This window comes from Alligator sinensis, unplaced genomic scaffold (assembly GCF_000455745.1).
Source record: "Alligator sinensis unplaced genomic scaffold, ASM45574v1 scaffold8_1, whole genome shotgun sequence".
NCBI classification, from domain to species: Eukaryota; Metazoa; Chordata; order Crocodylia; family Alligatoridae; genus Alligator; species Alligator sinensis.
In genome coordinates this window covers 254,743-261,038 of record NW_005842568.1, presented here as the reverse complement: position 1 = coordinate 261,038, position 6,296 = coordinate 254,743, and positions in this window count along the sequence as shown.

Genomic DNA, 6,296 nt, shown 5'->3' with positions numbered 1-6,296 from the left:
CCACGGGTACCTGCGCGGTTAACACCTCCTTCCTCCCCATTTTATTTAAGATCAAAAGTCGTGGCAGGTGAGAATCTAGGGGTTTAGGGGGTACCCGGCGCAGACACGCTGACAGTGATAAAGGAGACCAATGGACAATGCTTAAAGTAAGACACCGGAAAAAGGCCAAATTAAGAGGTGTGCTCGTAATGGGTATGTTGAACAAAAGAATATGCTGACAGGATAAAATATGAACAATATGCTAACTGCAGATAGACCAATCCAAAAGCAAGGAGTCATCAAAGGAGTCAAGTTAAAGAAAAGCATAAAAGGGGCGAAGTTAAGTGTCGTCGTCGTCATCATCATCATCATTTACATCATGAATCCAGCTTTCAACACCTGTCTGGATCATCCCAGCCAACGACGCACCCTTTGCTTCAGGAACTGAGTGGCCGTCTTTTCTGTGAGGCAAAGTAACATCTGGGATTTCATAGATTCATAGATGTTAGGGTCGGAAGGGACCTCAATAGATCATCGAGTCCGACCCCCAATTGTGTGAGATCATTGTACTAAGTGTTTTTTCTCTCTCTGAATATAGAAACTGCTGAGATAATACTTGTTGTATTAACACAGACTTTGATTTTAGGACACTGAGTTGTCTGTGTTCGTATTTCACATTCCATTTAGGGCTTAATTGTGCTTTAATGATCCCTAAGCACTATCTGCTGATCAGTGGTGCGAACAGAGCCCCATGAAGAAATTCCTCTGCTAGGCCTTGAGGTATCACCCAGTGTGAACCAGCTCCCCAACAGAAGTTAAGTCAAAGTCATGGCAGGTGAGAGAATGACATCAGAGTACAGCTCTGGGGGACAGGATAGCTTTTCCATATCCTAGTGTCATTTTGCAGGGGAGAGGCCAGGTTGGAGGGGGCCAAGGCCATATAGCACCTTCCTCTGACAAGGTTCAACAGGGAGATACCTCTATAGTTGTCACAGTCATTTCTATCCCCTTTGTTTTTTGTATAATTGTACAAACCAAGCAGCTTTGAAATCCTGTAGTATGGTTCTCTCTTTCCAATGGAGCAGTATAACTTCATGAAGCTTTCAAATTCATTGTTGGCACATTTATTGATTTCAGTAGACAAACAGTTGTTGCCAGACACCTTGTTTCCAGGAATCGATTTAACGGCTTTCTGCAAATCTTCTAATGTAGGCTGGTTGTCTAAATCCATCATAACTTTGAACTGTGGTAAACCTTTGAGCTCTTTGTGTTTGATTTCAGTCTCACTGGAGTATAGAATTCCATAGTGTTCAATCCAATACTCAAGGTTTTTTTGTTTATCAGTAATGACATTTCTATTTAAATCTTTCAACAGAGCTGTTTTCTTCTTGATTGGACCAATTGCTTGTTTGATGACTTCAGACATTCCACAGCTATCACCTGTGTCAGCTGCTTTCTGAATGTCATCACAGAGTTTCAGCCAAAAATCTTGGGCATACCTCTTAGCCTCCTTTTCCATTTCTCTTTGTAGCTTTTTCAGATTTTCCAGTGTTAGGAGATTTCTTATAGTTAGTTAGCGTTGTCCTTTTGTTCTCAACCACTGGTAGAAGGGTTTCAGAGTGCTCTTCAAACCAGTCTGCATTTTTCTTGCACTTTTTGCCAAGCACTGTTTTAGCACCATCGCACATGTTAATTTTTAAGCTTCGCCACGCTGCTGTGGCTGAATTGTTAGGTAAACTTGCTTTCACAATTTCTTCATTGAATAGTCTGCATTTCTCTATTTCTTCAGTTTGGCTGATGCCTATCTGAGCGCAACTGGTAGTTTTGCTACGGAGAATAATTTTTTATAGTGATTCTGACTTTGCAACAGACTAAGGCAGTGGTCAGTGTCGCAGTCAGCACTGTGATAAGACGTATGCAGGATTTCTTTCAGGTGGTTACACCTGGTCAGTACTAGATGTAATTGGTGCCAGTGCCCTGACCTTGGGTATTCCCACAATGTCTTTCTTATGATTTTCCCAGCAAAACAGGTGTAGTCAATGCAAAGGTTTTGACTTCTATGAAGTTCTAACACTTGCTGGCCATTTTCACTCATATTACCAATTCTGCATTTGCCCAGAATACCAGGCCAGTTCTTAAAACTCCCTCCAACTCTTGCACTGAAGTTGCCAATTGTTATAATGTTCTCATTTCTGTGCATTTTCTCAATTTCTTCTTAGAGTTGTTGGTAGAAAATATTCTTGTCTTTGTTGTTAGCTTGAAGAGTAGGCGCATAGAGATGAAGCCATTCTGTGTTTGCACTCTGAGCGTCATGAGTCTATTAGATACAGCAGTGGGGCTTTCACAGAAAGATAGTAAGCTATTTCTAATGGCAAAACCTATTCCCTGCTCTCTCCTTTCTCCTGCTGGTTTCCCACGCCAGAATATGGTGTAATAATTTTCTTGGCTAGAACTGTAACTATAGCTCTTACTGAAACTGAAAGGTTTATGAGAGGTGTATCACTAGAGACTGGCATAGTCCCTTTACAGCGTATATTTACAGCTGCCTGACAGACTTCCGCCAGCACTCCTGCATTGGTTTAACATTAATTATGCTTGCAGAAGTCCCTAGTCATGGCATAATTATATAGGCCAAATTGTGCTTTTAATGGTATCGTTTGTGCATGAGGGAGATGTCTTTATTTTACCAGTGCAAAATGCTCTGCTTATACTTTACCAGTGCAGTATCCTGATAGTCCTTTACCAATTTAATGCTCCTACTTGGTCTACAATACAAAGTTTTACCCACGTAGCTCTGTTGTCTGGAAGTAGAAACAAATCAGACTGCTTAGCTGACACAGCGACGTCAGCAAAACCTCTGGTGTAGGAGCAACTTTGCTGACAGAAGAGTGCTTTCAGTGGCTGAACCAATGTCTTTCAGGGAGGTGGCGTATTTATGCTGGCAGAAACATTCTTTGTTCTTCCCTGTGCTGCATTCTGTGTAGGGTCTCTGATAACATAACTGTGCTGGTAGCGGCTTTGCAAGGGAGACAACCCTCTAATGTAGACATAACCCAAGTCTGGGAAAATACCCTTGTATTTAGGCACCAGTGCTCCCAATACACAGAGGATGCCTCAGAGCCTGAGCAAGAACCGAGTTTAATACATGTGACAAGTGTTCTTTTCAGTGATAAATGATTTTCAGTATCTATTGGTGAGAGCTGGTTCTAAATTAATATTAAAGAACAAATATCAAGCTCAGCAGCATGGCTAATGGACTGGGCATTTGCAATATTCCGTCATGTGCCATCTAACAAAGAAATGAATGAGAAGTGAAAAAGCCAGCCAGACATAGGAGGAGTAAGACAAGAAGAGCAACTAGGCCAGGATGTAATATGGAAAAGGGGGCCAGATCCAGAGAGGTAAATCAGGCAAATAAATGGGAATTGAGCAGAATGTAGGCACATACATTGCAAAATGTGACAGAGAGTAACTGCTTCAGCAGCTGCAGAATTCATTAGGTGCCTAAATTTATTTAAGGCTGCCAAGATCCCCTCATGCCTAACCTTAGGCTCCCATTCTGTGACACGATGACTGGTTCTGTGGATGCGGGGAGACCAATGGATGTGGTGTACCTTGACTTCAGCAAGGCTTTTGATTCGGTCTCTCACAACATTTTCACAGGCAAGCTAAGGAAGTATGGGTTGAATGAATGGACTGTAAAGTGGATAGAAAACTGGCTGGAGCATTGGGCTCAGAGGGTTGTAATCAATGGCTGATGTCTAGATGGCAGCCGGTATCAAGTGGAGTGCACCAGGGGTCAGTCCTGGGGCCGGTTTTGTTCAATGTCTTCATCAGTGACCTGGACGATGGCACAGAGCACACCCTCAGCAACTTTGCAGATGACACCAACCTGGGCAGAGTAGGAGATACATTGGAGGGTAGGGCTAGGATTCAGAGTGAACTAGATAAATTGGAGAATTGGGCCAAAAGAAATCTTGTGAAGTCCAACAAGGACAAGTGCAAAGTCCTGCACTTAGGAGGGAACAATCCCATGTGCCAGTGCAGGCTGGGGCTGACTGGCTGGGCAACAGCTCTGCAGAAAAGGACCTGAGGGTGATGGGGGACAAGAAGCTGAACAGGAGCCAGCAGTGTGCCCTTCCTGCCAAGAAGGCTACCGGCATCCTGGGCTGCATTGGTAGGAGCGTTGTCAGCAGATCAAGGGAAGTGATTCTTCCCCTTTATTTGGCACTGATGAGGCTGCATCTGGAGTCCTGTGTCTGGTTCTGGACCCTCTGCTACAGAAATGATGTGAACACATTGGAGGGAGTCCAGCGGAGGGCAACAAAAATGGTTCAGGGGTTGGGGCACATGATTTGTGAGGAGAGACTCAGGGAACTGGGCTCTCTGAGTCTGGAGAAGAGAAGACTTAGGGGGATTGAATAGCAGCCTTCAACTCCCTGCAGGGGGTTTGAAAGAGGATGGAGCTGGGCTGTTCTTAGTGGGGGCAGATGACAGGACAAGGAGCAATGGACTCAAGTTGCAGCAAGGGAAGTTTAAGTTGCATATTAGGAAAACCTTTCTTAAGCAGAGGGTGGTGAAGCACTGGAACATGCTCCCCAGAGATTTCATAGATTTCTAGGGTCGGAAGGGACCTTGTAGATCATCGAGTCCAACCCCCTACTCTAGACAGAAAAGAGCACTGGGGTTAAATAACCCTAGCTAGGTGCTTGTCTAATCTCTTCTCCTCCAAGGTAGGGGAAAGCACCACCTCCCTTGAAAGCCCATTCCATATTTTGGCAGCCCTCACTGTAAAGAATTTCTTCCTGGTGTCCAATCTAAATCTACTCTCCTTTAGTTTGCGGCTATTATTTCTAGTAACCCCAAGGGGCGCCCGGGTAAACAGAGTATCCCCTATTCCCTGCTGACTCCTCTGATGAGCTTGTAGACAGCCACAAGATCACCTCTCAGCCTTCTCTTGCGGAGGCTGAAAAGATTCAGGTCCCTCCATCTGTCTTTGTAGGATCTTACCTGCAGGCCTTCAACCATACGAGTAGTCCTCCTCTGAACCCTCTCAAGGTTATCCACATCCCCCCTGAAGTGTGGTGCCCAGAACTGGACGCAGTACTTCAGCTGTGGCCTGACCAATTTCACAGAGGAGGGAAGGATCACCTCCCTAGACCTGCTCGTGATGCACCTACTAATGCAAGAGTTAGCTTTACTCATTACCTCGGCACATTGGCGACTCATCCTCATTTTTGCGTCAACCAAGACACTAAGATCCCTTTCCACTGCTGGGTACTCAGAGTGGTGCTTCCCAGTCTGTAGGTGTATCGGAGATTCTTTCTTCCCAGGTGTGGCATATTTGCACTTATCCTTGTTGAATTGCATCCTATTCTAATCCGCCCACTTCCCCAGTCTATCCAAATCCACCTGGATTTACTTCCTGCCCTCTGGTGTGTTTACTGTACCCCATAGTTTGGTGTCGTCTGCGAATTTGGACAGAGTGTTTTCAACCCCCTCATCCAAATCACTGATGAAGATATTGAACAACACTGGTCCAAAGACAGAGCCCTGGGGAACACCACTGCCCACATCTCTCCAGGGAGAACCCCCCCCATCCACCACCACTCTCTGAGTGTGTCTCGTAAGCCAGTTTTTCATCCAGCTTACTGTGAAAAAATCCACATCACAGCTACTCAGTTTGCTCCTGAGAACTGGGTGCAACACTTTGTCAAAAGCCTGGTGGTGGAATCTCCATCTTTGGAGGTTTTTAAGACCCAGATAGACAAAGCCCAAGCTGGGATGATATAGTTGGAGCTGGACTAGATGTGACATCCTGAGGTCTCTTCAACCCTCATTTTCTATGATTCTATGTGTAGAATACCCCCAATCCAAACAGCAAATGCCTAACTCCTGCATGAGTCCCGTTGCAATCCAGATTTTAAAAAAATGGAGCAGCATCTAAACTTTGCTAAGTACTTGCAAGGACCCAAGCCAATGTGCATGTTCTAGGCACAATTAATACACACCAACAACACTGAGTTCATTAGAAAGTCAAGAAGCCACGGTCCCTTTCATTCATGGGTGTCTGGTGCCCCTTGAGTCGGGGGGGGGACGACGGACACGTGCCTGATTTCACTCTCCGTAAAAGAGGCCGTGCTGTTTCCAGAACTCCGGTGCCCACTTCCGGAAGGGGCATGGCCGCTTTTGCTGGTGGCCCCGCTCCCTGTCTTGGGGGGGGTTGGTGCTCCTGCCTGTCCCCCTGCCTGCCGGCTAAACAGGGAGCGTGGCCTGACAGGGGGTGCACTGGTGCTCTCAGGAGGTGCATGTACACC